Here is a 12,104-nt window from a genome sequence, read left to right as displayed (position 1 = left end):
CCACATCCATCCCTACTTCAAAAGAAACTGCTCTGTTTGATCTTCTTCCTGAAGTTCCTATTGACAGGACATCAATCATTTTATTTGTATACCACTTTTCACAGTACTAAAAGTGCTTCACAGAACTAGGAACATCCCAGTTCCCAACACAGACTGACAAATTATTTGTTCAAAAGGCAAGCTTATCAAGCCTGCACTGCTTACCTTTCTGTGTGCAGAGCTGTATTGGCTGAATGTGAAATAAGGCTGGAATCTGGTGCCCATATCATTAGACAAGCAGAGGTGCTGTGGAAATCTCTGCAGTGGTCTCTTGGAAATGCAGACTGTAGGCTCCTGGGGGTCTAAGAGGCCATATGTACCTGCGGGTAAGAGGACATGCTAGTTTCTCCAATGGCCTTTCATAGATAATACACGGTCAGGAGACCCAAATCCTGGGCATGAAAATTATATCATGTAGACTTAACCATTCCAGGGGCTGTACTTGGTAACCAAGTTTGCAGTTAATTTCAAATAAAACTGGACACAAATATCATTTATTAGAAAAATGTATAATGATGCTTTTGAAAACCATTCTTCAACATGGCTCTTCTGCTCTGGTCAGGTTTATCTTTTTACTCCCTCTATAGGCATTTCATCTTCTTTCCTCTTCTACCCTATCCATGAGACCATTCTTCCCAATTATTATTAGCACACTTTGTTTGTCTTTCCAGTAATCAGATTACACAGCATGATTCCTCTCTGTAATCCAAATAATCCAACCTAAATTTATGTTTCCCTTATATTTTTTCTTCAATAGTACTTTAGAGATATATTACACGTGTAGCTATGCTGTGGTAAATGTGTATGAGTTTCAATACTGGGCCAGAATAACATGATCATGTGAATTTCTATTTGAGTTCTACAGGCCAGCTGTGTAATCATGGTGGAATAAAAGTAGCATCACACACACACACACACAATAATATGTATATGAAGTTATTATATTATTGTTTATATTTGCTTTGGAAAATTCCCACATTTTATATGCTTAAGTTCTTCTGATTAAACACTTGAAAGCAGAGGATGTACATCTTTGTTCCATAATTTTTCCTAGAGATGTAATAAAGGTATAAATACAAGCATATATATATATATATAACCATTTTTGAGTGACTGAAACTACTAAGAAGTATGATAATTTTAGTTTGTAAGTTCTAAATAGTAAAGGAGTGAGGCAATTTTAAGTTTGTATATGCTTATGTATAATATATGTAATGTGTATACATTTATCGTTATTTGGCAAATGATTATAAATACATATATGCATACACAAATTGATAACATACAATCTGTATGATTATTTTATAATAATTGAGAAATTTGGCACTTATACTATAAAAACATTATTTACATAAAAGTTATACATACATATTGTCTCATAATAATATAAAGCTAATTACAAGATTAAGAATTTATCTCAATAGCTATTAAGAGAAAAAAACATGTATAATTTGTATTTGATTTCAATGGGATTACTCTTTAGGAAAACAAAAGCCAATGGTTTTCACTCAAGAAACATGTTATGGCCTAGAAAAAATATATTTATAGTATCTCACTTGTGCAAATATTTTCCTTTCAACAAATTCTTCTATTAGCACGTACATTTATAGTCATAAAACAACCTTTAAGCCACACTTTACTAAGCCCTAAAGCAGACAAAATCAAATGCAGATGTGGAATGGGAGCCAAACAGATGCTGAAAAACCCTGTCAATATCCTAAAGGAATCCATTATCTATCAGAAAGAAACTTAATTTCTACTATAAAGAATTTGATTATGTATTGTTATACAAAATGTGATTAATGTTTTGTGGTGATTAATCAACTGCAAAATATATAATTATGCCATCTGTATTTTTCCAGCTTCTTGTCACTTAAAAATTCTGCAGGGGAGTTGGGAAGTGGGGGTATTGAGAACTTGTGGCATTTGGAGAGTTTTAAAGCCACAGGAGACTGGGGAACAGAATAACTTACAGGCCTGGTGCTTAGTGTAATGGAAAAGGACTAAGATAGTAAACAAAGAGACCCCCAAGGCCCACTGGTTCCCTGAACAGAAAACTGATAAGAGAGGCCACAGTCTCCCAGACACAGCAAGAATTAGCTCCCATAGACAAATTGCCATTTGTTCTTTGCTCCAAGAGCAGGTTACAGACTTCATCTTGACTAGTGGATGTAATGGCCTCAGTGCCAGGTAAGGGATTTATCATTTATTTCAGTACATCCATGAAGTAAATATTTTTGCCTTTCTATTCCACTACGATCCAAGATGTAAGACTGTGATTAACGTTTATGCCACGACCCATATTCATGTCTTCCTAAAAAATGAAAACTGTTAGAGTTGTATTTACACATGGGTCCCAGTTGGAAAAAGTTTCAATATAGTTGAGAGTTGCTTATTAAGTTGAATTCTGCAGAATACCTAGGGTTTCAATATATTATTTTGACCTAGATAATGCTAGATAATATGTTTCATTGATTTTTTTTTTCATTTTACTATTGCTTTGGGGGGAGCATTATGTAGAAAAAGCTTCAAATGAGTTCTGCTTCAAATTCCCAATGGTTTTTAGTAGGAAGAATAGCATTCTACTCATGTGCTAAAGGGTAGCACAGGGAGATGGAGTGATTTTTCTTAAAACATGCTTCCTTAACCCTGGATATACATCAGAATCACATGGAATTCATTTTTTAAATGCAAAGTCTGGGCACACATGCAGAGATTCTGCTTTAATTGTTCTGGGGTAGAGTCCAAATAGTGGTGTTTTTAGAAGCTTTAGATGTTTTAGAAGTTTTAGATAGTTTTCATGTAATGTTCATCCAGGATGGATATCCAATGAGCTAGTAGTTCTTCAAGTATGGTCCTCATACCACCAGCTCAGCATCACCCAGAAATTCATTAAAAATGTAAATTTTCAACAAAAAATGTAAATTATCAAGCTCCTCTATAGTCCCACTGAATCTGAAACTCTGGGCACGAGGTCCAGTGGTCTGTAATGTGTGAGTCCTACAGGTGATTTTGTTATATACTAACTGTTCCTCAAATTTTGGCCTGCATTGGAATCCAAATTTCTGACACAGTAGATTTGGGGTGAGGCTCAAGACTTTGTATTTCTAACTGGTTTCCATGTGATGTCGATACTGCTGGTTCAAGTCTCATACTTTGGGTCTCCAGGGTTAAAGTGCTGCAGCCAATGTAAGCTGAGACGAACAAGACAATATATTAATAGATGTTTTAGATATGTTCTGTATGATCCTTCTCAATCTAAGAATGACTCCATTTTTAAAAGACAGCTATTGTAAAAACTTTAGTTTCAAACTCCAGCAGATGATACTCACATTCTCTCTCCAGCTTCTAGAACAAAAGCTATGTGTGTATGCAGGAACTCATCTGTCTTGTTCATTACTGAGTGTGAATTGAGCACAGGTTAGTTCTCAATAAACATTTATGGGTTGAAAGAGAAAATGATGGATATTTTGTTTGAACTTACCAGTAAATTCAGTCTAGCAAAAGATTTGACTTACTCTTTTCAGTAGTTATTTTACTGAATGGACAGGCTGTTTTGAAATAATATTGACTAGATGTATATTGGTTAAAAGTTGGAATCTGTCCACTTTGGCAACAAGCAGATGTCTATTGACTAGATTTTTCGGTTCTGGACCAGTTATCGTGGAGCCTAGCAGACATCCACTGATGCCATCATGGCAGTTATTTTCTGTTTATATGGCCCTAATATCCATAAACCTTTATGCCTCTCAGTCACATGATTATGAATCCACCATCAGCAACTAACACAAAGCAGTTAACTACTAAAGGAGAAACCATCTCTTCCCTCATTCTTCCATGCGCATATTCTGATAATTAGAACAATGTGAATGGAAATATGGAAGACTGTCTGTGACAGTTTAATTGGGCTGGGAAGGTTCTTTCCCAATTTTTAAGCCTGTGAGTATGATATTACCTAAACATCAGCAAACATGAGAAGTAGTAACTATTTTCTGGCACACGGTTTGTGGAAGGATAATCCTTCTTTCTCTCCTTTCCTAAGAGAAAAGGAAGAAAATAATTTGAAGAAATAAAGATGTAGAAGAAAAGGAGGGGAGCTCCTCTGTGGGAAAGGTTGACACAGATGCAATCTCAAAAAAACACTCTTGTCACTACAGTGCAGTGCCTTGTACCATATACTGCTTTCAGGGGGATTTGGATGAAAGCTCCAACTAAACTATTTCATGGAGTTGAGAGCAAGAAGTTGATTGTTTAATATGTCATCTCCACCTGTGTGTAAAAACAGAGCATATTTAGCGTATGTTACCAAGATCTCAAAAGATGTCTGATTCTGTCAAATTTAGCATTTTTCATCAAGGTCTCAAAAAAAGACTTTAGATTTATAAAATTAGTGAGGGAGGTGTGATCTGGACCATGTGCTCAAGTCACCAGTTGGCTACCCAAAAAAAAAAAAAAAGTCAACAAGAAGCAATGTTACTAAATGTTGAAAAACAGCTTAATCACCCATCAGGATGACTCAAAAAGAAAATGTATTACTTATTTGGAATTTGGAGATGACTCCTAAAAGAAGATAGAAAGATGTGTTTAGGAGAAAGAGAAAGTAACTGGAATTCAGTGATCTAGGAAAAAATACTTAAAGGTGAGAAAAATAGTAAAATAGAACTACCACCACACAACCTAAATGCATATGCAATTATCTCAATGACTATAATAAAATGTATAATACATTAATGTATATGTAGTAAATAAATGATTATGAAATATAAGATGGCATTTAGTAGAGAATGAAGGCAGACACATATTTAGAAATTTAAAAAGAAAAATGAAAAGATATAAAAACAAGCTCTATCAGTCATAAATTGGGATAGACTTGACTTTGTGCATTAATTTTGTCACTGACCTTTAGAAGCACAACTGTGCAAAGGGCTAGAAAGGATATGACAATCAGGAGTTATCACACACTGTTGGCATATGCTTCCAGTTTCCATGACTTTGGAAAAGTAAATGTCTCTGTAATACCAAAAATATGGAAACGTCCACTGGGAGAAGAATTTAGAATTGTCACATATTGAAGGGTGGCTGGCTAGCTCAGTTGGAAGAGCATGCAACTCTCCATCTCAGGCTTGTGAGTTCAAGCCCCACACTGGGTGTAGAGATTACATAAAAACAAAATTTTTTTTTACATTTTGATCAATGAATGAAAAAGTACTGTATAAATACAGATTTACTTTGAAAATTTTAATGTTGAGTGAAAAAAGAAAGCTGCAGAATGGTAAGAACAGAATGAGAATATTTACATAAAGTGTAAAGCAAACAATGCATGTCTTATGAATACATTGGGATAGGAGGCCCTCCAGGCAAGGGTGGAGAATATATTGAGAAAGGAGTACAAAGGTGATTTCTAAAAAAATTGAATTGACAAAAAGTACATGTGATTTAAACATTCAAATTATTATTTTTTGATGCTTAATAATTTCTGGAAGTCCATTAGATAATTTTATTTGGGGAATATTATAATGTTTAAGAAGTTGAACAAACAAAGAAAGTGGCACCATACAGCTCTGTCTCTGAGTGGAGCAGAAGAGAACATGCTAATTTCATCATTTATGTGGGCCTCTGTGAGCAGAGTACTAACTTGAATGGACATTATGGATAACTGATACATTCTGTCTTCACAGAGTTTGCAATTTCAAAGACCCAACTGATCAAAAAAAACTGAAAGAGGCTCAAATTCTAGGTAAAGTTTTCTGTTTCTTATGGCATTTTGTAAATAGTTGCAGTCTCTGTCAGCCATGTTCTCTTTACTACAAGTTTTAATATTATTGTAAAAAAGAAATTCAACTTGAGGAAAATCAAAGTATATTCATTTTTACATAATGGTTGAATATTGAAGAAATGGCACCAAAAATAATAAGGTACCTAGGAATAAGCCTAACCAAAGAGGTGAAAGATCTTTCCTCTGAAAACTATAAAACATTGATGAAAGAAATTGGAGACGACACAAAGAAATGGAAAGACATTCCATGCTCATGGACTGGAAGAACAAATATTGTTAAAATGTCCAAATATTGAAGAAATGTTATTTTTATGTGCTCTGAGCATTATAAGCTTCTGTGTGAGAACTAACCACTAATGCTTTGTTATAGAACTTCAACTTTCCAAAGATACCATAGCAGGGTAACCAATTAAAGGAGACCATTAAGGAAATATATTGCAATTAAGTTTACATTCAGTAGACAGGGCTTGTTGGTAGGTAAGAGGAATCTTTTAAATGTGGGCTATTTATTTATTTTTACCTTTTATCATGTTGATTATCACAGCATGAGGCATTCTTTTAGATTAAAAATATTGTGAAACGTTAAAGAATGAAAAAACCAATATGCACAATTAAACAATTACCACTCTCAACCTAGGCTCACAAATGAAAATAAATAGGTAAGACAAGAGCATATAAACACTTAGGGGGTCTCAGTTACACTCACTGCCTTTGTGGCCGCTCCATTAACTTGAAACCTTGGGTTGTTATTAAGAAATTACAGTCTTGCCTCAGGAAGGGATGGAGTTATGCTTGTTCATAAGCCTGGGATATAGCTTCTTCATCACGAGGACAGGCATTCTCCCTTCATAGGTATAGTGCATCCATGTTTTAATGTGTGGCATTTAACAAATGTACAATCTATTTCCTTTTTCTCAAAATGTGTGCTCAAATTCTACTAAAGAGTGTAAGTTTGCAACTTGAGGCAAAGTCCATGGTTCGAATACATAGCATGATAAAGAAAATATAAAAAAGTGAACAATGAATCATGGAACACTTCATCTAGAACTAATGATGTAATGTATCGGGATTAACATAAGAATAAAAAAAAAAAAGAAATAAAAAAAAAAAAAAAAAAAGACTTTAGTAACACCCAAAAAAAAAAAAAAAGAAAATATAAAAAAGTAAACAGTGATGGCAACAATAAAAGCACTTTTATGCAGCCTCAAAAACCAGTTTATACACGTTCGTGGACCAGAAATGGAACAGATGCAGAGAACAGTGAGCACAGCTATGGTGTCAGGCCTGCTGGTATCCAAGGCAGTGAACAGATAATGGCAACGATATTCAGTAATGGATTACCTGCCTAAAGCCACCCACAGCTCAGTGGTCAGAATAGTCTACGCTGAAATAGGCTTAAGGAAGCAGAAACTTAAGAATCTAGGGAAGAAAGAAGACAGGGTCAAAACTTTATGATCAGAAAATGCAGCAAACTATAGCTGGCTGGATGACAGGAAATGCAAAAACCCTGGTAGCTTAGCAGGAAAGAGACCTGACCCACAAATGTGAGGACTGAGGTTCATTGAGCAGGGGGCAAAGCCAAAATCTTAAGACAAAAACAGGTAAGAAAATGGAGGGTGAAGTGAGAAAAGGAGAAACAACACACAACTTCCCACTCAAAATTAGCATTTCCTTCAAAATAGCAAAAGCAAATAAAAGGTAAAAGATCTATAAATTCCTGAGGGGAAAAGATTTATCTCAGCATTAATTTTGTGTAAAAGCCTTAGAATAGTTTAAATATGCTAAATTACAATAAAATTTAAACTTCTCTACAAAAAAAGGTATAATAAGCAAAGTTTAAGGACAACATATGGCAAGAAAATATTTATAATGCATTTAAATGACAAATGTTTATCCTACGGTGTATATTAAGGATTAGCAGGGGTGCATGGCTGGTTCAGTCAGTAGAGCACATGACTCTCGATCTCGGGGTCATAAGTTTGAGCCCCACGCTGGGTGTAGACATTACTTAAAAAATAAAATCTTAGGGGCGCCTGGGTGGCTCAGTAGTTAAGCATCTGCCTTTGGCTCTGGTCATGATCCCAGGGTTCTGGGATCAAGCCCGGCATCGGGCTCCCTGCTCCTCTGGAAGTCTGCTTCTCCCTCCCCCACTCCCACTGCTTGTGTTCCCTCTCTCACTGTGTGTCTCTCTCTGTCAAATAAATAAATAAATAAATAAATAAATAAATAAACAAACAAACAAACAATAAAATCTTAAAAAAAAAATTAGCAAACCAGTAAGAAAGATACAAACAATTCAAAGGTTATAAACATGATTATGTAAGACAAAAAAAACGTTCATTAACGATATGAAAAGGTGTTCAACCTAAATCTTACCAGGAAAATGAAAAATCAAATGTTACCTGCATCTGATTGGCAAAATTTAAAATGTCTGCCAATACCTTGTGTTGGGCATACTGTCTCCTTTAGTAAGCCTCGTATAAAACTCATAGGTAATATTACCTGCCTATACATATACTTGGAAAAACCCAGTAATATCATAGTATCATAATATATTATAAATAAAATATGAAAGGAATAAAAGAAAGTAGTTTATAATGATTGTACAGTTTAATACATAAATACTTGGGCATGACAGCATAATGTCAGACATTTGTATCCGTATCAGGGTGAAAGGGACAACAATGAGTACAGGACAGATCCTGGCATTTTTAGTAGAGAATTTATTGATCAGGGATATTGTTGTCATTAGTAATGTGCGTTGTAAAGCTTTTTAAAGTACTGATTTTTATGCATATCTTATCTCCCAGCAAAAAATAGTCTATCTTTCTACAGTTTATACAGTGGTTCTTGTCATTGAAAATTCAGCGTAGATTAAAACTAAGCAAAAAATTCTTTGGACTAGTCTATGAAAGCTAATTTATCACTCTGATAATTACACACAAGTTTGGATTTTTTTTTATTTGTTCTGTTTTGCCTATCTTCATAAATGCCCAGTTATATTTTCAAAAGTTCTTCGAGGAGAAGGACAATTCTTGTCATTAGCGACTGTGACACGCACTGTTAGTCATCGCACATTCCTGACCCCACCCACTTAATGCCAGTAGCCCTTTCTAGCCATTATGACAACCCAAAACTTCGCCACAAATTCCAATGCTTCTCAGAATGTGGTATCGCCCCTAGGAGAAGCCCTGACTACAGCGAGGGGGACTCTTTCAGTGCATTGATTGTGATATAAATCAGTGCAGCTTACAAGGGCAGTTTGTTAATTTATAATAAATTTAAAGGCTTCATTCTCTGAGACCAAGCAATTCTACTCACAAGCATATACTCCAGAGAAACCACAGTTCATGACTTGGGGAAGAATGTACATGAGTGATTATTGCAGCACAGAGAAAAATTGAAACCACCTAAATGTCTATAAACAGGAGAAGGGATAAATAAATTGTGACATATTCTTGCAATAGAATACTGGATAGATATACATATAAAATGATAGAGCTATATATATGAATTGATAAATTTCAAAAACATAAAATTGAGAAAAAGTTGTAGAAGGAGCTGTGTAAGATGATGTCAATTACATAATTTAAAAAAAACATGAGACCAATACTTTACATTGTTTAATATACATGCATATGTAGTAAAAAACAATGCACATCAGTGTTGAGACAGGCTTTTCCTCTAGCAAGGGAGGGAGAGGAATCTGTTACTTTTAAAAACAAAAGTTTCACAGTGGGTATGTCAAAATGTTTCTGTTGTTAACCTGATACCTATGAAAGTGTTTCTTCTATTACTCTCTATTATAATGTATAGTTATTTTTTCAACTATATTTAGTTAACCAGAACCAGTATCTCTTTCAAGGCAAGTTTTTTTTGTTGGTAACAGAAAAGATTCTTTAAGTCTTTCATCTTACACTTGAAATGTTTCCTTACAAGTAACTTTTCCCACTGGTCTCTTGATAGCCTCAATTCTCCTGTGTTATATGAAATCCACACTTTTTGGATAAAACAATGTATTGCTCATCTTTTTTTTTCTTAGCTTCTAGCATGTTGACCTTGCAGATCATGTACAAGAAATAAGTAGCTAGAATGTGGAGGTAGGTTTTGTACGAAAATAAACACATGAAATGTGTGTTACTGATGAAATGGTTTTGCCCTGTGTCAGGAACTTTATTTCAGAGAGTGCTTGTCCTCAAAAAAATTAATCTTATGCTAAAATAGATGTGTTTTCTATAATCTCTCAAACTTTAAAAAAGGAAAATTGTTTCCTAGATTATTTCTAAGTATTGCAGACATTCTGTAACACCCATTAAAAGACAGAGTACCTACTTACGTTTCTTTTCTCTTTTGTCTTTTTTTTTTTTAATGGTAAAGATTTATCCAGTAAGAAATTACAAATAGGATAGTATTTAAAGCTATGCCACAGCTGTTGAAAAATTTTATTTTACTTTTGAACTTCGGACAGTTGCAGACCAGCAGAGACTTCATAGCAAGCAGCATAAAAGCCATAAGGCAGTGACCTTTCAAACTCAAACTTCTGTGTAATGTGGAACTAGTGGAGTAAAAGGGGGTGTCTGTGAGTGACGCAGCATCAGGGTGATAAAAACAGATGAGGGTCCATTCATGTGATCTTCTTTGTGACTGTGGACTCCAATTTAAGTTATGATTTGTATTATATTTATTTTGTGTTCATGAACGCTTAAGATCTCAGCAGGCTAGAGGTTTACTCCAAGGGTGGACATGCTAAGAGCTAAAGTCAAATTCTGGAACTTAGCATATGCAGGTCACTTCAGAAGCACCTCTTGCTTGACACAGTAATTCCTATTGTTGCTTAGGTATGCTGTTTGTTAAAAGTAGTCAATAAATGTTGTTGAATAAATAGATTAATTGGATTTGTCACAGTAGGGCATCATGCTTCATTTACCTGAGAACTGGCTTCCATCAGTAGCATAAGATGTTGTTTTGGTGTTGCAGGAATATCTATCATGGTGACAATTCAGATATTAGCTTTGTTTATGAAAAATACTCATTTCTATTTAAGCCCATTATGCATTGTCCTCACTGATTTATCTAAAATTTTATTAAGGTTCTTTCACATAGACCCTGTTTTAGTGTATAATAAAAACTCTTTATTAACCCCAAATTTACTACTTTGAAAATGTTAGAGGAGGGTTCTCTGGGTAGGGTAGTCCATGACACTGGCATTCCCATTTCCTTCCCCCACCCTCCCATGTAGCAGTTTTAAACTTCAAGCCCTGGTCATAATTTTGAGTCTTCAGTCAATCACTAATTCATTCATCTGGTTAGTCAGTCAGTCAATAAATGTTTATTAAGTACCATTATATGCCATGCATCATTATAGGTGCTGGGATAGAGCAGTGACATAACATGCAAATCTCTGCCTTCACAAAGCTATTCTGATGGGGAGACAGACAAATTGAAATATAAATCTATATTATCTATCTATCTATCATCTATCTATATTATCTATCATCTATCTATCATCTATCTATATTATCTATCTATGTATCATCTATCTATCATCTATTTATCTATATCAATCATCTGTCTATCATCTATTCATCTAACTGTGCCAGACCACCTAAAATGCTAAGGAGAAACTAAAGCAGGAATGGGAAATAGGAAGTGTGTGTGGGCTGGGGAAGAAGAGTGATAGTGGTGGTGGGCAGATTGCAGTTTAAGATAGGCTAACCAGGCTTTTCTAACTAGGTGGATATTTAATTGAAGATGAGAAGAAAGTGAGAAAGTAAATGGGTGAGAAGAGCTTTCCAGATAGCAGGATCAGCACATGCAAAGATCCCAAGGCTGGGGTGTGCCTGGTATGTTCACAAATCCCAGACAATGCCAGGATGAAAATCTCTGATGTTTGCCTGAACTCTGAAGTCAAGTATCTCTTTCTTTGTCTATCACCTTGACCATCCTCTCAGCTTTCTTCACCACGAGTCTTTCTTGAGTTGCAAAATCCAAGGCATGAGAACGCATTCAGGTTTCCTATGAGGAATAGTAACACTTGGAATTTAGTTCCTTTCCCTTGGAAGCCCAGTATTTTTCAGCCATCCACCTTCCCAATTCCCCTCACCCAGCAATTTTATAGCACAAATCTTCCCTTAAGTTGACATGGTTGAAAATGTTTTGACCTCTTCAAATCGTGTATACTACTGTTAGTATTAAAGGGAGTGCCATATCTGTATTTAAAAAGATAACTGAGCCTTCTTAAAGGAAAACTGGGGTAGATGAATCTCACTTGTTTTATGAAATATTTTTT

General features: G+C 35.0%; 1 long non-coding RNA gene across 1 annotated transcript in view; it reads right to left on the bottom strand.

The window, feature by feature from the left end:
• Nucleotides 1-209: 209 nt before the first annotated feature.
• LOC115937077 (uncharacterized) overlaps nucleotides 210-12,104 on the bottom strand; it is a 438,465-nt gene continuing 426,570 nt past the window's right edge. The window contains exon 3 of the long non-coding RNA XR_014139484.1: nucleotides 210-359. This is a non-coding gene — a long non-coding RNA (uncharacterized LOC115937077). The remainder of the gene's footprint in view (nucleotides 360-12,104) is intronic.

This window comes from Leptonychotes weddellii, chromosome 13 (genome assembly GCF_054177405.1).
Source record: "Leptonychotes weddellii isolate Sample4059 chromosome 13, ASM5417740v2, whole genome shotgun sequence".
In the NCBI taxonomy this organism is placed as follows: domain Eukaryota; kingdom Metazoa; phylum Chordata; class Mammalia; order Carnivora; family Phocidae; genus Leptonychotes; species Leptonychotes weddellii.
This window is presented reverse-complemented; position numbering and strand designations above follow the sequence as displayed.